At 41.0% G+C, this 27,203-nt stretch overlaps 1 protein-coding gene across 1 annotated transcript in view; it reads right to left on the bottom strand.

Annotated features, from left to right (window-relative positions):
• Positions 1-27,203, bottom strand: part of CNTN5 (contactin 5) — a 265,440-nt gene that overhangs the window by 152,876 nt on the left and 85,361 nt on the right. The window lies entirely within an intron of this gene.

Genomic DNA, 27,203 nt, shown 5'->3' with positions numbered 1-27,203 from the left:
GTACAGGGGCGTACCGCCTGCAACCCACCATTGATCCAAGGCCATTTCCTGTGACAAACATGACAGCTTCAGCCTATCTTAAAACATAACGCAAGATTAAAAAAGAAGATTGATAGATTGATGATAGCCCCATTAGACAGACCAGACCAAGAAATCAACTCCATGGAAAAGCTAAAAATTTAATTTTATTGAGATGATCTATGATGATAGAATTTTATCTGATTGTACTGTATGTCCTCTGCTTTCCTATACTTCAGTGAATTAGGGAGGCATTTATCTGAGCTACTTATGAATACTAGCTGCCTATTGCACACTTAGAATATTTTTATCCCTCATTGCCCTAATAATTAATCTTCCATATCTCCATCAAGGCTTTTCTTCCTTACTGTCTACACACTGTCTCCTTAATTGTTCATTTCATTTGAAAGAAAAGAGGTGTAAAACCTTTTTCCACACCAAGTGTCAAGAAGAGGGTCTATTTCCAAGCACTCTGCAGGCTTCCCAAACCCTCTACATGCCCCTTTTTGTGAAAAATGGGGCATGCAGAGAGTTTGGGAGGCTTGTAGAATGCTCCTGGAGGCTGGGGAGGGCAAAAAGAAGAAAAAAATGGCCCATTTCTTATGAAAATGACCCTTTTTTTTTTTTTTTTGCAAAAAACAAAAACAAAAACGGGGCATGGAGAGAGTTTGGAAGACCTGCAGAGTGGAATGTCTGGAGAGCAGGAAGGGGGCAATTGCTCCTAGCAATTCAGAGTATATGGTTATACAGATAATTTCCTTACTCTGGCAAGATTCTGTACCTGAATAATAATAAAAAAAAACAGAGCTAACTCCATGTATTGATCTTCTGTCAATAGGCACTGTTGGAGAAAGGAAGAGCATGTCACCAAACTTAAGGAAGGAGAATGGCTGGGCAAAATGAACACAATTGGATCTAAGATGACATTATCTTCAGACACCAAAGGGAGAGCGATATCCCAGGACCTCAAATGGATCTCTGTATTCTGAAATGAGTCCCCCCTCAAACCTTGGACAGGACCTAGAACATCTGTGCATTGACAAAATTTCCATCTGCCAATTGCAAAGGGCCATACTGCTTGCTTCCACATATCTTCTCTCTCTATATATAAAAGTCAAATACTACTCACTCATCATGAAATCTCCAGAACTGTAAAGCCTACCTACTTGAAATTCGACACATATGTTGGCTTCTAGGTGCTCACTAAGAAAGGATTTTTCGAAATGACCATCGGATCATCAGTATTTCTTATACAGTATTATATGAACATGTGTCGATGCTAAGGAGTTAGATGTTCTACTCCCCCTCCCCACCTGAAATGAACTCTGTTCCAACTGCCAGTTGCCTTATATGGGTGTGGCCAGCGCATGACTCATGTAGCCCGTGGGCTGGCCCGATTTTGTAGCAAAACACAGGTATCCAACTAGTATACTATATCGATAATTTATAGTGTCCCAAATTCTTGGTAGGAACTCAAGCTGCATGAAGGCCAACACCAGTTAAAGAACTGGCAGTTGTGATTTCATGCTGTTGGGTATAATGATAATAATAATAATTATAAAAGGGCATGTGAGGATCAACCCATTGTGTCTCAAACCACTGATACATTTATAGACATTTACTGAAGGGAATATACTTTTTACTCATTTCTGCTCCTGGTCGTAATTTTCTTTTCCTTCTTCCTAAACTACTTTTTAGAAAGTAGGATAGTATATTGTCATTCTTTCTTTCTAGAACGCTTTCAGTAGGTAGACAAAGGATTGTAGAAACCTTAGTTATGGATGTCATGCCACCTACATCTGCTGAGTTGGAGACTTTAAAAATATTTTTTAAAAAGTTTTCTTTTTCAAAGTTAAGATTATATTGCATGTGGAGTAAAAGGACAGATGAGAAAAATCTGTGCTGAAAGGTCCTCCTTTTTTGTATGTCTATCCTGTGATCCCAAGCGCATATGAAAACACATGTCAGTTGTATTGTGACAGTACAACAACACCACTTCTTCTCAAAAGACTCTGATCATGCAGATACCACTGCCTGATATATATGTCTTACATGCCTGTATTCCATCATTAAAGACTGTCAGCCTTGAAAGATAGTCCAAAGAAGAGCAAATAGTAACTTTATCTTTATTGGTTACTGTGTTTTTCAGAGTATAAGATGCACTGGAGTATAAGATGCCCTAAGATTTTGAAGAGGCAAAAAAGAAAAAAAGGCTTTGCACTCTGCAGACCTCCCCAAAATGGCCCATTTTTCACGAAAATGGGCCCATTTTTTTTTAAAAAAAGGCATGGATAACCTTTAGGAGGCTTGTAGAGTGCTCCTGGGGGGTGCCCCCCTGCACAAATCAGCAAAAAAAATGGCTTGTTTTTTTGCAAAAATGGGCCCATTTTTTGTCAAAAAAAAGGGCATGAATAGCCTTTAGGAGGCTTGTAGAGAGCTCCTGGGGGCTGGGGAGGGCAAAATTGAGCAAACATTAGCCCATTTTTTGCTCATTTCTGTCCTCTCCAGCCCCAAGGAGCATTCTGAAAACTTCCTAGACGCTATGCATGACCATTTTGTATTCAGTGTATAAGACACACCCAGATTTTTAGCTTCCTTTTTGAGGGAAAAGGGTGTGTCTTATACTCTGAAAAGTATGGTATATTCACAGAATCTTGCAAGTCTGAAAGTATAGGTAGTCCTTGACTTACAACTACAATTGAGCCCAAAATTTCTGTTGCTAAGTGAAACATTGGTTAAGTGAGTTTTGCCCCATTTTATGACTTTTCCTGCCATAGTTGTTAAGTCAATCACTGCAAGTGTTAAATTAGTAAAACGATTGTTAAGTGAATTTGACTTTCCCATTGACTTTGTTGTCAGAAGGTCAGATCACATGACCATGGGATACTGCAACATTTATAAATATGAATTAATTGCCAAGCATCTGAATTTTGATCATATGACCACAAAAGATAAAGGTAAAGGTTCCCCCCCCCCCATATGCGTACTAGTCGTTTCTGGTTCTAACGGGTGGTGCTCATCTCTGTTTCTAAGGCAAGAAGCCAACACTGTCTGAAGATGTCTCTGTGATCATGTGACTAAATGCAGAGGACGCACAGAACGCTATTACCTTCCCACCAAAGGTGGTTCCTATTTTTCTACTTGCATGTTTTACATGCTTTTGAACTGCTAGGTTGGCAGAAGTTGGGACAATCAACTCACTCTGTTACGCAGCACTAGGGATTTGAACTACTGAACTGCTGACCTTCTGATTGACAAGCTCAGTATCTTAGCCACTGAGCCACCGCGTCCCTCATATGACCATAGGGCAGTGATGGGATTCAATTTTTTTACTATCGGTTCTGTGGGCGTGGCTTGGCAGGCATGGCATGGCTTGGTGGGCGTGGCTTGGTGGCCATGGCAAGGGAAGGATACTGTAAAATCTCCATTCCCACCCCACTTCAGGGGAAGGATACTGTAAAGTCCCCATTTCCTCCTGATCAGCTGGCTCATAAGTCACTTTTTTAGTGATGTTGTAACTTTGAACTCTTGTAATGTGAATATTACCTCTACAACTCTCCCCCTTCACCATTACAATCCAAGACTTTTCTTTGTTGTTTGCCACAGCCACATTCCTTCTGCGGGCTCTGTTGCCTCTTATCTGACCATTTCCAACCTGTGGTTTTTCCTCTTGTCTCCCAAGGCCATTTTCACACATTATTTCAAAGGCAACAGAGGAAGAATACTGATAAATTATGCAGATGATTATCAGAATATGGGCTGGTAGATGCCTGCATTATTTTACTGATGTACAGTAGACCACTTGGGCTAATCAACTGGTCTTGAGTATACACTACAGTGGAAAGTGGGATATATAATAAATTAATAAATGGACAAATTCTGAGCAAAAACTACAGGCTGGATGATATTAGAAAAGTAAATATTTCTTAAGCTATTCTGCATGAACAGGGTTTTTTTTATGAGTAGGAAAAAAAGTTATTTTTTTCCTTGTAATTTTATTTCAAAAGCCATCTCTACTAGGCTTCCTAGGTGGATGGCTGTCTGATTGTAATATAAATCACATTATCAAATAATTCAGTAGTGCTGGTATGGGTTTCTCCTTCAAATAAATCTACATGACTGTTTTATATATTGCAAGAACATGTTACTTTATACTTAAAAAGGCTCCTCGTGGCAGTTTCTGGCAATTGCTTCAGAAATTCTTTATAGAATGAAAAAGAAGATCAGATTCCTTTGAAGCAGGAAGAGAACATTCTGCCTTACTCTGAGACCCTACCCACACATTTCAATATTTTCAGAAAACAATAGAAACAGAAGTTCAGTTCCTAAATTATGAAAGGATGAGGTAGAAGACTTTTGTTTGAATCACAAAAAAGCCACCACCAGTTACAGAAGACAAGGCTATACAGACCTAAGGAATCTGATTGTATGTCCGATGTGTCATCTTCAGCTATGCTGGCATCCTGCCATAAATACTTAGAGGAAGAGGGGAGGAAAGGAAGTATGTAGACAACTGGCATGTAGAGGGTAGAAATGAGCAATTGGGGGGGGGGGTAGAGTGATGGCCTGATGGAGGTCAGTTGTTGAAAAACTGGCCAATTCCAGCCTTCAAGGCCGCTGAGTCTTGAAAAGTAATGCGAATTGCAACAAACCATGCCAAACATTTAAGTGGTTCCCAAAACACCTACATGGAACCCCATTGGATGAAGACAGACTGATCAAGGGGGGGAGGGCCAGGGAAGCTGTAGCATTTTGTGTGGAAACTTTAGTTCTATCCTTGCCTTGTTTGTGACTACTATTCCTTAGTAAAAGAACTTATCACTTCAAGCAAATGGAATCAAGGGTCTTTCTTTTCTAGTGAGCTAGCTGGGGCAAGCCTGACATTACATATAAGATTATTCCTAACTTTTGGATGAAGGACCTTTCTAATGAAATTGATGAGTTACAAATGTTTCCAAGTAATTTTATGCCACAAACTTTGAATAGATTTAACTAGACTTTATTTTGTTTTAATTGTATGCCGCATCAACTTTACTGCTATTCATTAAATCTGAAAAGATGCTGATTTTTTTTTTGACATTGTCTGGGCCATCAGCAGGTCTCTTTCAAAATTTTATATCTTCCCCATTCTGATGAGGTAACATGCCAATAAGCCAAACTGATGAGTAAAAAAGCCAATTTTTCAAGGAATGTAAAATACTTTGGTTGTAAAGTTTTAATGATTTCAAAGGAAATTGCTCCCAAATTGCAAAACACAAGTCAAAAGTTTGATGTTTGGTTATTACTATCTCATTTAAGGTTCTCCCCTATAAGTGTGTCAGCATTATTCACTCAGTCTGGCATGCATTGCTATTAGATGCATGAAATTTGGTTGTAAATGCCCACATTGGTTAGAAAATGAATTTTTATTAACATCGCATTTGTGAATAATCACTAACTGAGGTTGCCACTAAACCATCATTACTCTCACTCTGGCATGCTAACATGCAAAAATATTGGTTGTAAATGCACACATCAGTTGGTGTTGTGGCCCAGCAGGAGCCGTTGGAGCTGCCACCAGACTCCACAGCGAGGGGCCCTATGAGTCGGCTCTGGATGATGTGGAGGACCCTGGACAGGGTTCCGACTCTGAGCAGGGCAAAGAGAGGCTGGTTGGCCACCAGGAGGCACCTGAGCCTTGGACCAGTGGGGAGGAGACAAGGGAGAGTGAGCCGGGAGCCAGTAGTGAGTTGTTCCTGGATGCACGCCATCGAAGAGCTAATAGGCATCAGGAACAATTACGCAATTACAGGAGGTAATTGCACTCAGCTAGTGGTCATTAGGCTCCTCTCCAGACTATAAAAAGCTACTTGTGCACATGCCCCTCTTTGCAGAAGTCAACACAGAATTGAATGTCGGAGAACTTTGTATGAGTTCTTGGCAGGCTGGATTGCTGTCAAGCCTTATCTGTGTTTATTGCTGCCCAAGCTTGTCTGTGCCCAGTTGCTGCCAAGGACCTGTTTGTCTGTTAATTAAATGCCATAATTTATCTCGGAGTGTGCTTTGGTGTGGAACAAGGGGGATCAGAACAGGTTGGTAAATTATTTTTTAATTACTGTTATATTGGTGAGTAGTAGCTAAGGGGGTAGTTACTAAACAAGGAGTAGATATACATATCCCAATGCCTATTTTCTTCTGTTATTGCCCAACCTGCAACAGTGACCTTCCTAGGTTATTGGCAAGCTTAGAGAATGGTTGTATGGATGATATCATGGAAGACTGGGAATTAACTACATTTAATTAATTATTTACTACATTTATTAATGCATTAATTAACTTGATGAATAGGAATATTAAATATAAATTAATACATAATTTTGATTGGTGGAGTATGCTGGTAATTCCATGTTTACATAATCCACCAATCTAATTGAAATGAATCCTCCCAGTACTTTACAACAGATGTCAATGGAAATGCTCAGCCATCTGGGTCATAGTTGTCCCAAAGGTGCTTTTTCAAGAGGCAACTGGACTTTCTTTGTCCAGCTTCATTTCTCATCCAAGAAGCTTCTTCAGCTCTGGCTGGATGGTGGGGAATAGTTTATACTTCTTGCAAACAGTTGGTCATTTGCATTCTTTTAGAGAGTCCAGGTGGCCTCAATGACTCTCTAAAAGGATGCAAATGACCATTTGTCTGCAAGGAGTATAATTCTTTCCATTCCTCACCATTCAGCCTGAGCTGCAGAAACTTCTTGGGTGAGAAGTGAAATGTCTTCAAAAGAATCCCAAGAAAGTCCAGTTGCCTCTTGAAAAAAGCACCTTTGGAATTTCACAACAGAGTTCTCCAAACGTTCTGGAGACCTGCTGGAGGGGGATAGGGTATGATTCCGTGTGAGTGGTGGGCAAGTGTGCATGTGCAGCTGCATTTGCACAAAAGGCAGACATTTGTACCCACTGCTTGTGCAAATGGAGCATGCATGTCTACCCTTTGCTCGTGCAAGTAGGGATATGTGCCCCACACTCACCCGCTATTTCTGTGGCCTGGTTTCCAAAGGCTCAAGGCCCGGTAGTGGGCTACAGCCCTGAGATTTGGGACCCCTGATTTACAAGGACGATGAAGCAGACACTGGTGGGGATGAGTAGCCAAGACCCAAAAATTTTCTAATTCCTGACGACGAAGGAAAGAATTATTATGTTTAAGTTTGCAAGGAAACTATACCAATATTCATTTGGGATGCAAATGAAGTGCTCTGTAAAATTGGATTCTTCATCCAGTGGCTCCTGATCCCATGGGGGAAAATTTATTTGTGACAAATACTTCATATCGCCACTGTCCATCAATAGACAGAAATAAAATTATTCTCCTGAATTATCTTTGAGACTACAGAGCTACGTTTCCACTTGCATTGGTGGAGTGGAACAGGTGACTGTTCTGACCCTCCTCCGTCCGGTGATTAACGCCGACACAGGCTTACTGTTAGCCATGCTTTATTCACAGTAATTACTCACAGGCAAGACATTGGCAGCAACCCAGACTCCCACAGATAAGAGATACAATACACATAAGAGCTTCCCCAGCTTGGTATGAATGGTTGTGTCCTGCAAAAGGTCTCCTCCCAAAGTCTCTTCTTATATACTCTCTTAGGAGGAGCCAAGCCACAACCACCTGGGCTTGATTATCTCTTATGAGTCTGTCTCCATAACTGCTGCCTCCGTTTCTCTGCCTTTCTTTGCATGGCGTCAGGGACAAACTCCCTTTGATCTTCACCACTGCTCCAGTGCCTGACGTCGGGGACAAACTCCCTTTGATCTTCACCACTGCTCCATGCCTCAGGCGCCTCCTGGTGGCCAACCAGCCTCTCTGGTCCATGCTCAGAGTCTGAACCCTGCCCAGAGTCCTCCACATCTTCCAGAGCCGACTCATAGGGTCCCTCGCTATCGGAGTCCATCGGCAGCTCCAACGGCTCCTGCTGGGCCACAACAGGTGACTATATTTCTTCTTCCTTTTAACTGTTCTTGTATGCTGCTGCAAGATTATTTTAGGATTGTGATGGTGAACCTATGACCCATGTGCCAGAAGTGGCACACAGAGCCATCTCTCCGGACACGCCAGTCATCGCCCGTTGCTCTTCCAGGATCTGGTGCAGACATGACTGCCAGCCAACTGGTCTTCGTGCATGCATGTTTGCCAGAAACAGGAAGACCAGGTGACTGGTGCACATGCGCACACTGGAAACCAGAAGCTCAGCTTCCTGGCATGCACATGCACACCGGGGAACTGCTCTTCAGGTTTCTGGTGCTCACACCCATGCATGCTCCCATTTTGGCACTTGATGCTAAAAAGGTTGGCCAACACTGCTTAAGGATTATGCTACCAGTTGAACTACCTTCTCCATTCACAAGTAAGCAGAGAACCTTCTCTGAGCCTTGTTGATTGCATCCGTGTCTGCAGGTTCACCTATTTTATCATCCCTTCCAGATATATCAGAAAGGAAATGGTGGCAAGATGAATGAATCCGAATTTGTTGTATTTGTATAACAACAACATCTTGCAAGTCTGAATGTACAAACTTCCCACTGCCACTTTTAACTCCTTGGCCCATTGGAGTCATTCCTAAATTTCTTTTTCTGATTATAAAGTCACCAGGGGATCCTCCTTCTCTTGTTTGATTGCTTCTTAGGCAACATCTCTCCTTCTTATCTCTCCAGGTCTTCCACACTTACTTGTAGGTTCTTATTTGCTGGTGTTATTCCTGCTGCGAACACCTGGGAATTCCAATTCTGGTCTTTTTATTTCCATTCCAGCTGTTTTTTCCTCTCTGATGCTTGAGTGTACATGGGTATGTTTTGGTTTGCTGTGAACTTTGCATGGCGTCGGAAAGGGCATCTGGCCAGTAAATGCTCAGCTGTGTCCAGTTGTCCCAACTCTAGTCTAATTTAAGGGATTACAGCAGAGGTGGGTTCCTACTGGTTTGGACCACTTTGGATGAGTATGTGGTATCTCGGGCGGAACCGGTTCTATGCTCGATGCCGCTATCTTGATTTTCTGTTCTGCACATGTGCAGAACAATCTTCATTGGAAAAATGCAATTTTATTTCCTTTTCTAATGTTGTGCGCATGAGCAGACCTTTTAAGGTGCAAATGCGTGCGCACGAGTGAAGCTAGCGCGCACACACATTTCTTTTGCGCACCGAACTGGTAGTAATGCCAGCAGGAACCCACCCCTGGATTAAGGGTATAAAAAGGAAATTATTTTCATGTCAAAAGCTGACTTTACATACTTAATTAATATCATATCTTTGGTATTTTAAATTGTTATTTTTGGCATTTTAAATTGTTATTTTTTTTCTATAACATTTTAAGGATCCCCCTTGAAATGGGAAGTAAAATAAAACAATTTATTGACGAATCTGTATATGTATAGATAAATAAGCATCATAGCTTAATGTTGCTGCTTGGTAATTCAGAGCTGTTGTTTTTTTACAAAAACAGTTGACTAGGTGGGCTGTTTTTAAATTCCTTTTCTTACTAAGAACAATTGAACAAAGAATGCATCTGAAATGTCTGCAGGATTTGGGCTTTTCATAGGTTTGACAGACACATATGGCCTTTTTTCTACTTCGGTTTTTAATTCCAGGAGCCGGGGGTGATTGGCAGTTCCAAATAAACACCATTAATAAACCATTAATGTGTAACTAAAAGCCCAGGTTTTTTTCTAAGGAATACTTGCCAACTGCTTACCACAGAAAATCTCTCAGGAATATTTGTCATTCTCACAGTTACAATGGAGCAGAAGCTGTTTGCGATGGCTTGAGCTGAAATCATAAGGAAAACAAAACTACGTAGCCCTACAGCAAGCAATATTTGGCAATTAGTGAAAGCTGGCATTTGTTTACGTTCACTGAAATGCTGAAAAATAAAAGCGTTCCTGTTCCCTAATGATTTGCCTGGTGAAAAGTAACAATAGAAACATTTGTAAATGCTAACAAGGCAGGGAAGAGGGAAAAGACATAGGATGAAAAGAAAGAAGAGGAATTTCATGCATATTTTACCTCTTGACACACAGCCTCAAGGTATCAGATTAAGCCTGAAGTATCATTCATCTAATTACCTCAGAGAAGTCAAACAGAGTTTGGGGTAGAATTGACCCCAGTTGTGCAATGAAGGCTGGAAAAAGAGAGATAAGGACTCTCAGAGCTGAAATACCTGCCTGGTTCTCTATTTGTAGAGGACATGAGTTGCTAGATAGAACTTTCTTCTGCTCGGCAATAAGAACTGAGAATCTGAATCTGAATTCAAAGATCACTTTTGCTGCCAACCGTGACTTCCTTTTGCTTGACAAACCTCAAGAAGATATTCTTTTCCAGTGAGAAAGCCCCAAGCAGTCTTTCCCTTGGCTCAAAGGTCAATCTTCACTGATTTAAGAGTCCTGCTGGTGCAGTGGTTAGAAAGCGGGATTGTTGCCCACAACTAATTGTGATGGGCTCAAAGTTGACTCAGCCTTCCATCTTTTCAAGGATGGTAAAATGAAGACCCAGATTGTTGAGCGCAATTTGCAAATAATGCTTCTACATTGTAAACTCTCCAGAGTGTGCTATAAAGCACTACAGGCAGTGGTGGGTTCCTACCAGTTCGGTCAAACCAGTAGTGGTTTGGTGGCCTGGGTTGCTTGGACCAGCAATGACCCAGGCTTGCCACAGTCCTGAACTGGTTCTCTGGGTGGTGTCATAGGTGCCGCCATCTTGTTTTCCAGTTCTGCACATGCCCAGAACAATTTTAATAGCACATGCGAACTGGCAGTAGTGCCTGCCGGAACCTACCAGGCAGTATGTAACGTAAATCATGGTGCTATTGCTATTGTCAATTACCTTTATGACTTCTTCAGATATTGAATCGTTAAGAACAGATCAGGAGTTTGGGCTCTTTTCTCTGTTTCACGTTTATTGAATGGGAAGCAAAAACAACAACAACAACAAGAATCATGCATCCATGTTTGGATGGAGGTGCTCAAAGTGATGGTTGCCCATGACAGTGATGTTGGCCAAAGAATTCTGAGAGCTGCAATCCCAAAACATCTGGAAAGTACAAGAAGGGTAGCTTATTCTGTGTGATTGCTTGCTAAATAGGATAACTTGCTGTAGCCAACTTGCTGTGGCCAACTCGCCAGAGCCAACTCACCATGGGACAATTCACTGTGATACAATTTAACAATTCAATTTAATTATTTAAAATAAATCAACCATTGTTTTAGTGTTTGTTATTTACATTTCATTCTATCCCTCCTTTTGCATCCTTTCTTTAATACCAATAGCAATAGCACTGAGACTATACTGCTTCACAGCCCTCTCTAAGCAGTTTTTCCAGAATCAGCCTATTGACCCCAACAATCTGGATCCTCATTTTACTGACCTCAGAAGGATGGAAGGCCGAGTCAACCCTGAGCCAGTGAGATTTGAACTGTCAAACCTCTGGCAGCCAGCAGTCAGCAGAAGTAACTTGCAGCACTGCATTCTAACCACTGTGCCTCCCTGGCTCTTGATACTATTCCACCATTTCTTTGATATTAGTATAAGCCTTTTCCACAGTGAATTGTCCCATGGCAAATTGGCTGTAGTGAGTTGGCTATGGTGAGTTGGCTGTGGTGAATTGTCATAGACCCAATTGCTTGTACAGGGTATTTTGAGCCTGAGTTCATGTTCAGTTGTTCCTTATCCCTGACTGCAGATATTTGCAGGTGAAAATTGCTAAATACTATGCCATTGGCTGATTTTTTTTGGGGGGGAACCGTGACCTGACAAATGCGCGCCCGACAACAGCACGGCGACAAAATTGCAGCAATAAAACCGTGACATCGACAGCGCGCCCACAAAGGCGTGCCGACAAAAGAGCACCGACAGAAGCGTGATTATGGTTAAGGTAAGGGTTAGGGTTAGGGTTAGGGTTAGGGTAAGGGTAAGGGTAAGGGTAAGGGTAAGGGTAAGGGTAAGGGTAAGGGTTAGGGTAAGGGTTAGGTTTAGGTTTAGGGTTAAGGTTAGGGTTAGGGTTAGGTTCAGGGTTAAGTTCAGGGTTAGGTTTAGGGTTAGGTTTAGGTTTAGGTTTAGAGTGTGCTTCTGTCAATGCGCTGTTGTCGGCGTGCTTCTGCGCTCATTCGTCGTGATTTTGAACTTGCAGTTTTCTTGCCGCAGTTTCATTGGCGCGCTTTTGTCGAGCGCGCATTTGTCGGTGAACCGGGAAAAACAGTTTGACAAAATAACAATGATGTTATTCTAGTCTTCCAGTTAAGCAGGTAGGCAGTTGAATATATATTGCAAGAAAGATGTAGTTGGAGGCAAAATTGTGTAAAATAAGTCCATTAGAAGAAATGAGAAAAAGATGCAAATAATTTGTCTGAAGAAAATTCAAATTGAGCCAGAAACATGACAAATGATAAACAGGGTTTGAGATCAAAAAAATGATAAAAACTGAGAAATTTATAACCAATGCATTTTTATTTCTTAGCTAACATTGGATGCAAACAGTGGAACAGATTTTTAATTAAATGCTTATTCCTTATTATACAGATATACTCATATTTTTGGAAAGGTATATTATAAATCATACTGGAATAGATTATATTATGTTTTCTTACTGATATGTCTGATTGGGCAGATATCTGCATTCATATTTACGTATATTCAAATCAACCCATCCCGTGCAATGAAGGGAATTTATGCCCAGAATGTGGGAAACAAATCTTTTCTTTCACATTTATTGAAATCTGAATCTTTTAAAGAGTTTAGATACGGTTCACAATTTAAAGGCAAAACAACCCCTAAGAAGCATGGTAAGATACAAATGTCAAGATAATTGTGCATGACGATGCATGTTAAAATTTATGCATACCGCTTTTATTTTTAACTCATACATTGCTGTGAAAAGAAACTGAAATGAGCTCAAGACAATTGATAGCAATTAAAATCGGCAGATGTGCCAGTCCCCAAATGGTTCCATTCGTGAAGTTATGGAAGATGGAAGATGGGCATGCAAGCCATCGCTCTAGCTCAGCTCCACTGCACATGCGCGGGCGCCTCCCGCTGTCCAACTGGTTTTCGGGTCTCTGCCGTGCATGCATGGGAGCGGGTTGCATGCGGGAGACGCACATGCATGCATGGGGGTGGGGCCATGTGTGCATGCACGGGGGCAGGGGGAGCGCAGAGGGTGTAGCACGCCCCACCCCCCGTGGTCCATTTTTGCTCCCAGGAGGCTGCAGGGAGGCCTACTAGGCCAAAAATGGGGCGTGAGGGGGTTGCATAGGCATGCACAGGAGGCAGAGGTCACACGGGATCATGTGTGCATGCACAGGGGGTGGGGCACAGTGTGTGTGTGTCACACGTGCATTGCATTATGTGTGTGGGCATGGGCACACACTGTCGCATGTACATGCATGCACTTTCGGCATGCAACGACAAAAAGGTTTACCATCACTGCACTAAGACATTTAGTTTCAGAAATCAGCTGTTTTATGAAATCTTCTCTCATCCCCTCTATTAATCAAGGACTGCTGTCAGACCTTGTTTATTATGATTTATAATATTCAGGTCCATTTTTATTCCTTCGGTCCATTCCTCTGTTATCCAATAACTCTAGTTATATTTGGGTAACGTTCAAAATAGCAACAGAATGAAGAAGACACCGATCAGGCTTGCTGGGTTTCATCATTGCCCTGCTGGGGACATTTTACTCATCACACAGTATGCTGAGCCTGCAGCAGTAATATGGGTAGGAAAGGTCAACCTGTCTTTCAATAAACCTTACAGCTATTATTGACCTTTCCATTAAGAACTTCTGAAAAGTTTCAAAATAAATTCACTGGATTTTATTTGGAAGACTGAAGTAGGAGTAGGTAGGAGATAACTCCTACTGCCAATGAACCAGTGGTGGGATTCAAATAATTTAACAACTGGTTCTCTGCCCTAATGACCAGCTGGATAGGTGGAACTCAGTGGTCATGTGACTGGGTGGGCATGGCCAACTCAATGTCACGCACGTCAATGGGCGCGCTTCGCCTTAGCTGTGACAGTGTCATCAGGGTTAACCGGAGAGGCAGTTTCTGTAAGCAGGGCAATAAAGATTAGGCTAGAAACAATTTCTCCTTCCTGCCTTCCTTACAGGATTAGCCCTGTAAAGTGGGGAAAAAAACAAAAGGAGATTTCTTCCAAAAACTGGTTCTCTGAACTGCTTAGAAAGTTAACAACTGGTTCTCCTGGATAGGTGCGAACTGGTTGAATCCCACCACTGCAATGAACAGTATTCAAGATACATAGAAATTAATGCAGGGCATGTATTTATTAACGCAGAACGTTCTGGATTTTTTTTGTAGTAAAAAAAAAATCTCTCGGAATAACTCATAAGAATTAAAACAAATCCAGTGGCCCTAAGCAAAATTAGTACTAGCTAAATTAAAATCAAACAGCAAAAAGTAGGACACGATTTTAGCTTAGTCTATAATGCAGTCTATCCTCTTGGTTCACCCGTTAAAACAGTCTTCAATCTTTGAAAAGACTGTGTGTCATCTCACTGATTGAAAAGGCAAGGTTTAAAAGGTCTTTAAATGATTATCTCTGGGTAGCTGGTTTTACATTGAGAAAATAGTTTAATTCTACAAAGCTTGTTCTTCTTATTTTAGGTTTTTATATATTTTTTTCCTATTTACAATTGTGGCATTTTACAGTTGTGCAACCACAACTAAGCCTGAAATTTATGTTGCTAAGTAAGACATTTGTTCAGTGAGTTTTACCCCATTTGTCAACCTTCTTTGCCACAGTTGTTAAGTGAATCACTGCAGGTATTACATTAGTGACAGGGTTGTTAAGTGAATCTGGCTTTCCCATTGACTTTGCTTGTCAAAAGGTCACAAAGGCTGATCATGTGACTCCAGGATACTGCAATTGTCATAAATAAGAACCAGTTGCCAAGGATCCAAACTTTGATTATGTGACCAAGGGGATGCTGCAATGCTTATAAGTGTGAAAAGTGGTCATGTCACTTTTTTCAGTGCTGTTGTAACTTTAAACAGTCACTAGATGAATTGTTGTAACTCAAGGACTACTTGTACCTTCCTCCATTTCCAAATTCATTTGGAATTTGGAAATGTATGTGTAAGTTTCCCAAACTTTTATAGGAGTAATTCTTTATGGATAAAATATCAGATATAGCTTTCATGAGTATTCATAATTGTATCATTCTCTTTCTCTTTCTCTTTCTTCCCCCCCCCCTCTCTCTCTCATCTATCTACCATATTTTTTAGAGTATAAGATGCACCAGAGTATAAGACGCACCAAGATTTTGACGACGCAAATGAAAAAAAGTTTTTGCACTCTGCAGACCTCCCCAAAATGGCCTGTTTTTCGCAAAAATAGGCCTGTGTTTTTTAAAAGGGCATGAATAGCCTTTAGGAGGCTTGTAGAGTGCTCCTGGGAGGTCACACCCCCCCCCAATAAGCAAAACCCAGGCCATTTTTCATGAAAACAGGCCCATTTTTTGTCAAAAAAAGGGCATGAATAGCCTTTAGGGGGCTTGTAGAATGCTCCTGGGGGCTGGGGGGGGGCAAAATTGAGCAAAAAGCAGCCCGTTTTTCACTCATTTCTGTCCTCCCCATCGCCCAGGAGCATTCTGAAAGCTTCCTAGATGCTATGCAGGGCCATTTTGGTGAAGGGGCAGGGTTTTGGGAGGCAAAAAATGCTGTGTTCAGTGTATAAGATGCACCCAGATTTTCAGCCTCTTTTTTTGAGAGAAAAAGGTCCTTCTTATACTCTGAAAAATACGGTATCTATCTATCTATCTATCTATCTATCTATCTATCTATCTATCTATCTATCTATCTATCTATCTATCTATCATTATCTATCTATCTATCTATCTATCTATCTATCTATCTATCTATCTATCTATCTATCTAATTCTCATCTATTATTTATCATCTATCATCTATCGGGTTGGCATCCTTCAGTGTCAAAAGACTATGGCATCGTGCTCTGGAAAGAGGTCCTAATGCAGCATCTGGTATGGCTAAAAAGGCCAATTCGGGAGTGGCAATCCTTTCCACACTGAGGGCAGATATATTCTGTCCCTTGGCCAGCCCCCAGATTGCACTGGTTCCAGGACTGCCTCTTTGCCTCAGCCTGCTGAATAAGTGTCTCTTCGAATTACAGAAAGCCATGCTGCGACTTTAGCCTCCAAGCGGCACGATCAGAGGTCATGGTTTCCCAGCTGTTAATGTCCATTCCCAAGGCCTTTAAATCTCTCTTGCAGATATCCTTGTATTGCAGCTGTGGTCTCCCACTGGGGCGCTTTCCCTGCACTAATTCTCCATACAGGAGATCTTTCGGAATCCGACCATCGGCCATTCTCACATCATGCCCAAGCCAGTGTAGATGTCGCTGTTTCAATAGTGTGTACATGCTAGAAATTCCAGCATATTCCAAGACTGCGCTATTTGGAACTTTGTCATGCCAGGTGGTGCCAAGAATACGTCGGAGACAGTGCATATGAAAGGTGTTCAACTTTCTCTCCTGCCGTATCAGTCATCTGTATAACATCTATATGTAATGTATATACAGTATGCTGATTGATTGACTATGTATCATCAAGTTAATACCAACTCTTAGTGGCCATGTAGTTTTTCTCCAGGAGATACAATATAGCTTTCTTTTCTGTTTGTTATCAGCTAAATGAATGATCTCAGATTTTAATATTCAATTATGAAAGAATATATACTTACTTTCCCAGTGCAAAGCATTCCATCCTAACAGTAGATCCCTTAACAGCTGTAACTGTGAATGGAAAATGGATCTCAATTTTTGGTTCATATTCCCCCATCACTCCTGGAAAACAAAGAAAGATCTTTACAAGTAAAATAGCCATCATTGTCATTTGTAAGTGAGAAGAGCAACAAAGATGATTACGAGGCTAAAACCTATGAAGAACAGTTGCAGGAAATGGGTATGTCTAGTTTAATGAAAAGAAGGACTAGGGGAGACATGATAGCAATGTTCCAATATCTCAGGGGTTGCCACAAAGATGAGGGGGTCAACCTATTCTCCAAAGCACCTGAAGGTAGAACAAGAAGCAATGCGTGAAAACTAATCAAGGAGAGAAGCAACTTAGAACTGTGGAGAAGTTTTCTAACAGTTAGAACAATTAATCAGTGGAACAGCTTGCCTCCAGAAGTTGTCAATGCCCCAACACTGGAAGTTTTTAAGAAGATGTTGTATAGCCATTTATCTGAAATGGTATAGGGTTTCTTGCCTAGGCAGGAGGTTAGACTAGAAGACCTCCAAGGTCCCTTCCAGCTCTGCTATTATATTGTATTGTATAAACTTTGCTCATAAGGTCCTTAAAAGTGTTTATTGAGATTCTTATATGAAATAGTTCACAAGGAGAAGGGCACATATGGAGTGGTAAAAGAGAAAGTATGTGTATGTGTGTGTATGTGTGAATCTAAAAGCTAAAATGACTAATACAGATGTAGACAACTCATATCCCAAATAAGGAACAACCAACTCAGACAAATCATCCAACAGTAAACAACAGCCTAACTAAGGAACCACCAAGAGCACTTCTACCTCCACCAACCCTGACAAGGTAAACCATTTGTAAATAAACAGAAAGCAAACCCATTGCTTTCAGTCACTGATGTTGTTACCTAGTTGGGTGATGAAATGTCTGAAAGAAAGCAGCCACATTCAGAGAGCACCAAGGGCTCACAGTGGTTATTGGAGATGGTTTCAGTCCAGGAAAAGGGTTGTTAGCATTGTTACAGACTTGTTAGTTCTTGAATGGTCCATAATCGATGAAGCATTGAAGGGTAAAATTCTGGGGATAATTGCTGAAGTGAAAGAGGATTGGTCTGATCCCTCAGCAACCCATCATAACAGAAACTTTTACTTGCCAAAAAATCAAAAGTTAGATCAAGATCAGTGGAATGAACCAGAGAATGAATAAATCTTGCCCATAACATCCATAAAGGGACATGGTGGCTCAGTGGCTAAGATGCTGAGCTTGTCAATCAGAAGATCGGCAGTTCAGCGGTTCGAATCCCTAGCGTTGCATAACACAATGAGCTCCCGGTACTTGTCCCAGCTTCTGCCAACTGAGCAGTTCGAAAGGATGTAAGAAATGCAAGTAGAAAAATAGGGACCACCTTTAGTGGGAAGGTAACAGTGTTCTGTGTGCCTTTGGCATTGAGTCATGCCGGCCACGTGACCATGGAGACCTCTTCGTACAGCGCTGGCTCTTCGGCTTAGAAACAGAGATGAGCACCGCCCCCTAGAGTCGGGAACGACTAGCACACTTGTGCATGGAACTTTTACATTTACCTTTAACATCCATAAGCCATCATTAACTTAAGTATAAGGAAGAATAGGCAGGTGTAGAATGAGAATAGTTAACGTATAATACAATTATATGTCTAATTATATTTGCACTCCGATAGCTGCTTAATGTTGATCAGGGTGAAATCTGGAGTTCAGAAAAAAAATGTTCTGAATTCTACTTGTGAAACACCATCTTATCTACAGGGAAAGGGAAACTGTATTGATATACAAAGCAATTAGAGGCTGTAAATTGCACTTGAAAAGCTTGAGGCTGAAAAAAGAAAATTGTTACTATTGTGTAATTATCAGCTGTTTGTAGTGGGGGAAAGGAAAAACTCTGGCCCGCTACTCTGTGTTTCCTTTTTCCTTCTGAACATTTGAATTTTTAAAGGTAGATGTGATATACTAGCTGATAACCCGTTGTCTGGACCAAACGTAATTTCTAATGTTGGATTTCCCCCCTTACCAGAGAGAGCCCCCTTGTGGAGTACTGTGAAGCCATTACCATGGCAACTCTACTGCACTGTACAGTAGAAGCCATTTTACAGCAGTACGGTAGAAGCCATTTTAAGGCACAACAGGCTGCATCATAACAGAACACGCCCCCCCCAGGAGTATTAGGGGTGTCTTAACCCCACAGTATTTGTTTCCAGAGAATAAGTCATCTGTGTATGGTTGAGATTGCTCGAGGCATTCCAGAGTTATGCTGGAACATACACACACCCACACACAAAGGAACCACCTTTGGTGGGAAGGTAACAGTGCTCTGTGCTCCTTCGGCCTTTAGTTATGCCGGCCACATGACCATGGAGATGTCTTTGGACACCACTGGCCCTTCAGCTTTGAAACGGAGATGAGCACTGCCCCCTAGAATCAGGAACGACTAGCACATGTGTGTGAGGGGAACCTTTACGTTTACGTAGTGAAGTAAAGTCTACTCTTTCTACTGGCAACTGATTCCACTGTGAAGCACATCTCACTGTGATTAAGTGTTTCTACTATTCAGTCAGAATCTGTCTTCTTACAACTCTTCCTACTCCTAACATTGTTCCTGCAGATGGAGGGTCTACCATGTCTGTCTTGTTGATTTCTCTGTCAACAACTGCCATCTTGCATGATTAAAGAAAGTATCTGTAAAGAAAAAAAAAAAAAAAAGAAAGTATCTGTGTCCAACTGAGGCATTTTTCATATCTGCATTTATTGTATCTTGCCATCTTTCCTCCGTCCATCCCTGCAGGCACTTTCCATCTATTTTAAAATGGAAGGGAAATTCTGTCTTCCTAAAACTATTATTTTGGAATGTAGCTGTTGGAAGGATAGAGGACAGGCTTTGATGTTCTGGTTGTCACCAGTGTTGGGTTTCAAATTTTTTTAGAACTTCTCCTGTAGGTGTGGCCTGCTTTGTGGGAGTGGCTTGCTGGCCATGTGACCGGGTAGGAGTGGCTTGCTGGCCATGTAACCAGGTGGGTGTGGCTTGCCAGCCATGTGACTGGGTGGGCATGGCCAACTTGTAAAATGTGGTGAAACTCCCTTAACAACGCTCTTGCTTAGCAACCAAAATGTTGGCTCAGAAACTCTGGCATTTGAAGCACGCAAGACTTAAAGCTGTCAAGTTACAAGACCCTTGCACCCCTAACCCTTTAGAAAAAAAGCCCCAGGGATGTTCAAACTTGACAGCTTTAAGACTTGTGGACTTCAACTCCCAGAATTCCTCCTCTCGCTCTTCATCTTGATGATGTGCGGACGGGCGGGGGGAGGGAGCTGCAACTGGTTCTAAACAGCACTGTAGATTTGTGGAACCTCTTCTATAGAAGAGGTTAGAACTGGCAGGAACCCACCCCTGGTTGTCACCCTTCCAGGTATTTCAAGAGCACTATCATGCCCTTCTTGGCACCATCCTTTTCTTTTCAAGATTAAATGTTTCCACTCCCTACAATTTATCTTCCTAGGACTGAGTTTCAAGTCCCCTGATCATCCTCATTCTCTTACTTTGAACCTGTTTCAGCTCTTTGTATCGTTGTCGTAATATTGGTGCCCGGGGCTTCCCTGCAGTAGTCCCAGACCTAGAGGTACACATAGTAAGCATTATTAGTTAGGGGGTTGTAACTCACTTGATTGTTTACAATCTGTTCACTATTACTTGGACTTTTGCACCACCTGTAGTGTGCTATCACTGTGTTTCATCCCTGTAGGGAGAGTTATTGCTCCATGCTGCCTGGTAGTCTCAATCTCTAACAGGCGCACTCTAAAAATAATGGGGAAACGCAGAACTAAACTTTGCAACCCAAGAGGTCTATCAGTTGGAATTTATTATTGTGGGAGGGGAGGTCTTTAAACCTCTGCTGGGAAGCAGAACAATGCAGCCCATGAAATTGATTGCATTATGATATCATAATACCTTGCATGCGGCGCAAACTAATGAGCACTGTCATGTGGCTGCCGGGACTATGGAGGCACTACGGCAAGAGTCTGAAAATGTCTTTCAGGGAAGGACATTTGGTAGGAAAACTTAAACTTGACATACATATTGTAGCATGAAACCTTCGTAATAGTTTAAAGGAGGAGGACCATTAAAGCAGGAAATAGATTATAATTCTGAGGGACACCAGAACAACATGGATTAGTATCTTGGTTATAGGGTTCCGGATCCCATTCTAACCGGGAACTACAAGGACACCTGGAGTGCACGCATACGTCTTAGCGCCTCTGTGAGCCTCTGCGATCTCCAGCTCCTCAGAGGAGCGTTGCACAGGCATTGTATGCGCCGTGTGTGGAAGCGCCGAAGACTTAAAAGACCGGTAAGGAGCTTGGGCGGGCCCTCCGGAGCACTGTACCGGAATGGCATCCAGTGCTCCGGGCAGGCTTCGGTACGCCTGTACCAGGGCGTACTGCCTGCAACCCACCACTGGTCTAACTCTCTAAAAATCTATCCCTCTGAATAGACGCTGCATACCAAGACAACTAGACACAAGACAATTTTTTCCCTGAACGCCATCACCCTGCTAAACAAATAATTCCCTCACCACTGTCAAACTATTCACTAAGGTTGCATTACTATTACTATTAGTCATTCCTATCACCCATCTCCTTCCATTTATGACTGAAGGACTGGAATTTTGTTGCTGGTATCCTTACTATTTATATTGATATTTATTGTCTCCTGATTGCTTATTTGCACCCTATGTCTAAGTGTTGTACCTTATGATTCTTGTTGAATGTATCTTTAGAACAGCTTCTGCATCTCTTGGTCACAAAAAGGTTTTTTTAAAAAACTAGAGTCCAGTTCACTAAAAAAAAATATTTTGCTTAATACTCCGCAGTAAAAATATGAGCATTATATTATGCTAATGAAATCCTCATCCAAATGATTAAAGATACTCAGAATTAGAGTGTCTTATTCTGATTTGGAACAAAAAAGTGAACTCCTAAAGGAGAAAAGGCATATAAGAAAGAGACATGTATTTCAAATTCACTACTCTCACATATTATACATTCTTGATGAATGTATTCTATTTTATTTTTCTTTATGTACACTGAGAGCATCTGCACCAAAGACAAATTCCTTGTGTGTCCAATCACAGTTGGCCAATAAAAATTATATTCTATTCTTCGAACAGATACTAAAGCTGAATCACTATTTGCTACCTATCACATGACATTTTTTCTCTCTTGGAATTTTTTAAAAAAATTATTTGCCATTCAACAAAAGTGGGTTGAAGAAGAAGACAAGCTACTCAACCACTTTGGCAAAGCCAATTGGCTAATATCCACAAACTTGTAATCAACATCTACAGCTTCTGAAATTTTCCAATATGGGAAATCAAAAGCTAGCAGCGTAAGAGTATTTGCTGATGATCCCTTTCTTACCGGTGAAGGGTATTCTGAAGCTGAAAAAGTAAGGGGCTTGTTATTAGCAATAGCTAACACTGCCACCTAAAGTTAAGCCAGCTAATAAAATAAATTTGACTATAAATTTGAGCGAAAGTATTTTCTGCTTGAAACAAAGAGAACTGGTGGAGAACCAAGCAGAGCTAAAGAGAAGAACAAACAGGGAAACTTAGCTTGCTTTCTCTTCTGAAAATGATTAACAGGATAAAAGATGTAAAGGACCAATGGCTCTCTCTCTCTCTCTCTCTCTCTCTCTCTCTCTCTCTCTCTCTCTCTCTCTCTCTCTCTCCCTCCCTCCCTCTCTTTCTCTTTCTCTTTCTCCTGGGTATTTATTTATAAGGCGGAAATGTCCAGACCAAACATAATTTCTAATGTTGGATTTCCCCACTTACCAGAGGGAGCCCCCTTGTGGAGTACTGTGAAGCCATTACCATAGCAACTCCACTGTGCTGTACAGTAGAAGTCAGTTCGGCAGTATGGCACAACAGGCTATATCTTAACAGAACATACACCCTGAGGGGTGTTAGGGGTGTCTTACTACCACAGTATTTTTCTCCAAAGAGTAAGTCATATATGTACTAAGTTTGGTTGAAATTGCTCGAGGCATTCCAGATTTATGCTGGAACACACACACATGCACACACATGCGCGCAAACATAAGCACACACGAACACACAGCCATGTATGCATGTATGTATATGTATGTATGTGTATATATATGTATGTATGTATGTATGTATGTATATATGTATGTATACACACACACAAACACGTATGTACATATTGTATCTATTGATTGAAAACCATGGAAAAGCCTTGAAAAATCATGGAAAGATGTATCTTTCTGCATATCTTTGGGAAATGTTGACCGAAGATCATAGAAAATAACCTTTCAGTGCCTTTATTGCTTAGTTTGAAAGAAATAGTTTATTGGCTACGTTCCATAATGGGGAAAACAATCTCATAAAAATATATGAACTTGAAAAGTGCACTTTATGATCGAACAGCAAATGTTGTAAGCTCAAACCACATTTGTATTTCCTTATCCTTTGCAAATTTTCTGGGTGTTCCCCCCAGTAAAGGCACTTTAACTGCTTCCAGTTTGGTAACAGGGACTTCCAAAAGTCTTCCAAAATGTTCTTGGAACTGCTGCTTGTAAACACTTATTAAATAATTCCTCCGAGTGTCGAACTCATTGTAAAAGGCTTTTAATGAAATGATGCATGATCCCCCTTTTTTTCCTGATGAAACTTTTTATCTCTTCAGATAGAATTTTAAATTGTTTTTTTTTTAGGTCTGCACAAAAAAGAAATTGAATCGTGAGAAAGGACTGATTGTCAAGGACATCTGCACAAATGAGGTATTCATTTTATTCAGAATCCATTCAAGGATTTCTTGATGTTTTTATTTAATTTGGTTCATATCAAGAAGATAAGTTTCCCTTTGCGGCACAGCTCTAAAGAAATAAAAGATTAATATAAAGGCAAGCGAATGTCTATACTTGTAGGATTTGACATAAAACTATAATGTAATTCAGTCAATGAAGATAAATATATAGATATGTTGTCTCATCAGCATTCTTGTCATGAAATACGAAGGCCTAACTGCACTGACTACAACAGAAAAGTAATTCCAGAAAGAATGTTGTCATCTGTCAAAATTCAAACTCACAGAAGAAAGGATTATGATCATTGGATGTTTCTAAATTTAGGTCTCTTCATTTTTGTGAAAAGACTGTTTGATAAATATTCTGTTTGCAAACATTGACACGATTGCCTTGAAAGAACTTTGCTTTATGATTGTTTGACAGATAACCCTCTCATGTTTATATTTTTCCCCGCCTTGTTTTCCCCCCCCATTATTCTTCTTGTTATATGGAAGCCTTTCTTCTTGTTGTTCTTTTTGTTGTTCTTGTTCCTCTTCCTCTTCTCCTTCTGCCATATCCATCATCGGTCATTGGTGATCATATTGGCAATCCCATTTTCGTTGAAAAAGTGCTGCCAAGCTTAATCCAAACCAGTCCCTTAGGTTTTGAAGCCATGACATTAATACAATTGAGTGAGTCCAGGGATATTTCACGAGAAGAGTCCTCCACTCCACTGCTCGCAATGGAATACCTCATGCCACCAGGCTTGAAATTTTGGGCTTAGACAACTTAGAACTACGCCACCTTCAGTCTGACCTAAGTGTAGTACATAAAATTATCTACTACAATGTCCTACTTGTCAATGACTACTTCAGCTTCAATCACAAGAATACACCAGCACACAATAGATACAAATTTAAGGTAAACCGCACCAAACTTGATTGCAGAAAATACGACTTCAGTAACAGAATGGTCAATGCCTGGAAGGTGTTACCTGATTGTGGTTTCTTCCCCAAACCCCCACAACTTTAACCTTAGACTGTCTACTATTGACCTCACCCCATTCCTAAGAGGTCTGTAAGGGGCATGCATAAGCACACCAGCGTGCTTGCCGTCTCTGTCCTAACAACCCTATGTATTCATAATCTTGTATGTACTTCTATTTATTATCTTATACACACTTGACGAAACAAATAAATACAATGAATAAATGATGTTCTTCTTCAGCCTGGACCCCGTTTGCCTTCCATTTTCCCCTGGAGGATTAAGTGAAGGATACTGTATTTTTCTCGGTGTCGCATCACATGACCAAAATACTCTAACTTTTGCTTTTAATGGCTTTGATGATTTCCCTTGGCTTTCCCAGGTGGCTTATCACCTCATTTGTGATTTTGTCAACCTGGTTTATATGTAACAGCCGCCTGTAAATCCACATTTCAAATGCTTCTAGTTTCTTCAAGTGGTTTTCCATCAGAGACCAACTCTCTACTCCGTAGAGCAGGATAAAAAAGATGTAACATCAGACAAGCTTCCATCAGTCACAACGTCTTAGGCTTATGTTATGACTGATGGAAGCCTTTACCAACATTCAAGTCTTAAATGCTATTGGATGACAACTACAACTGGTTATTATTGGCTAGGCTAGCTGGAATGATAGAAACTACCATGGCAATGAAAACTGGGATAAAACATTGGGAATATTTTCTTGACTCTGTGGACTCATCTTATGTCCATCTTTTGAAAGAAAAGTAAAAATAAAATAACTCCGACAATTCCTCTTTATATATTTCAGACTCTGAAGTAGTCTTCACCTCTGGAAGACAAAAGTCCGAAGTTAACTTTTGTTAACTTGACAACTCGCAATCACAGATTCACAGACTGATAAGAAAGTTAATAAGGAAAAAAATACTAAAGTTGCAATTTTGAAGTTACAGTTTTCTATGTGTTTATGGATGATATAAATAAGACCTCCGAAGAGGTGTTTTCTATAGAGTACAATGCATGTACTGTACAGTACAAGGCCATAAAAAGAAACTAGATCAGAATTTGAGATGGTTCCACCTGCATCCCAAGGAAGATTAGTTGGCAGATAGGTCTCCTGCTAGAGCAATGGGTTGAATTAGAAGAAGGTCCCTTCCAACTCTTGTTATTCTGTATTCTGTAAAGTTCTGTACTGCTTTCTTATCTTGCCAGCTAGGTTGAGAATTCTTAGTGAAACCAATTATTAATGGGCATTGTATATACTGTATGTGTATGAGTGGCATAGTGGCCTACAGGTGGAGCTCTTGCCTCACAATCAGGAGGCTGTGAGTTCGATCCTAGGTAGCAGCAGATATTTCTCTCTCTGGGTGCAAAGAGAAAATATCTACTCTGAGCTCTGCATCGGTGTCAGGAAAGGCATCCAGACAGTAAATGCTCAGCTCCATTCAGACTCCACCCTGATGCAAGGGATTACAGGGTTATTAAAAGAAAACATGTATAGACTGTATCTGTACAGTATAAAGGTTGACAAACACATACACATAGACTTTGTTTATTTGCTTTACATTCAGAAATATACTTTCTTTCCACTGTTCTGAGCATTTTAGACTTATAGACCTCTCCAGAGAATTAATTTTGGTATAATGTATCTAGGTAGGATCACTTGAATTTAGTCATTTGTGCCTCATAGAAATAAGTGGATATCATACATTTTGTTTGAGGTTTGTTGGTATTGCATAATAAAGTCTCTCTTGTCACAAAAGGAATAAGAACTTTAGGTTTCTGATCTGTGTGGTCTGTACCATTCCTATAAAAGGATATGTCAAAATGGCATTCAGTCCGGGGGAATGAAACTAAAAATACCATTAACAAATCCAGATGAATTATCTTGCTATTTTAGCTGCCTGTGCCAGAAAGCGAGTTCTGTTTCCCAGCAGAATTTTGCACATGTTTTATAACAGGGTCTCTTCAAACTACGGATTGATGAACTTGATTGTTTACAACTCAGGAGTAAGGCTTGGAGAGGATTGGCCCCTCCCATAAAACATAAAAGAGGAGCAAATGGACATGAGCCTTTGCAGGAAGCAACTTGGTTCATTCTGGTCGGTTCAATCTCTGAGAAGCTCCATTTGATTCTGTGGCCTTGCAAAACTAATCAGCAATTAGGTCTCTGGCAGCGTTTCAAGGGAGATAAAGGTGGATGCTTATCAGCATTATCCTAAAAGACTGTGGCAGACATCTGTCGGACTCTTCACAGACTGTTTGGGAATCATTACAGCCATTTAAATAAAAGAGGGGTTTTGGGATGAAGCGTTTGAGTCAGGGATGGGTTCCTGCCAGTTCTAACCTCTTCTGTATAGAAGAGGTTCCACAAATCTACACTGCCATTTAGAACCGGTTCCAGCTTCCTTCCCCACCCTCCACACCACACTTGCCCTGCCCACCATTCACTGATTGGCTGGCTTACCAATCACCCTGCGCGCCTCTACGAGTCCTATCTAAACCTTAAAGTCTTAAAGCTTTCAAGTTTGAACATCCCTGGGGTTTTTTTCTAAAGGGTTAAGGGTGCAAGGGTCTTGTAACTTGACAGCTTTAAGACTTGCACACTTCAATGCCA

Source organism: Thamnophis elegans, chromosome 6, assembly GCF_009769535.1.
Source record: "Thamnophis elegans isolate rThaEle1 chromosome 6, rThaEle1.pri, whole genome shotgun sequence".
NCBI lineage: Eukaryota > Metazoa > Chordata > Lepidosauria > Squamata > Colubridae > Thamnophis > Thamnophis elegans.
Note: the sequence above shows the minus strand (reverse complement) of the source record. Positions and strands in the feature narration are given on the sequence as shown.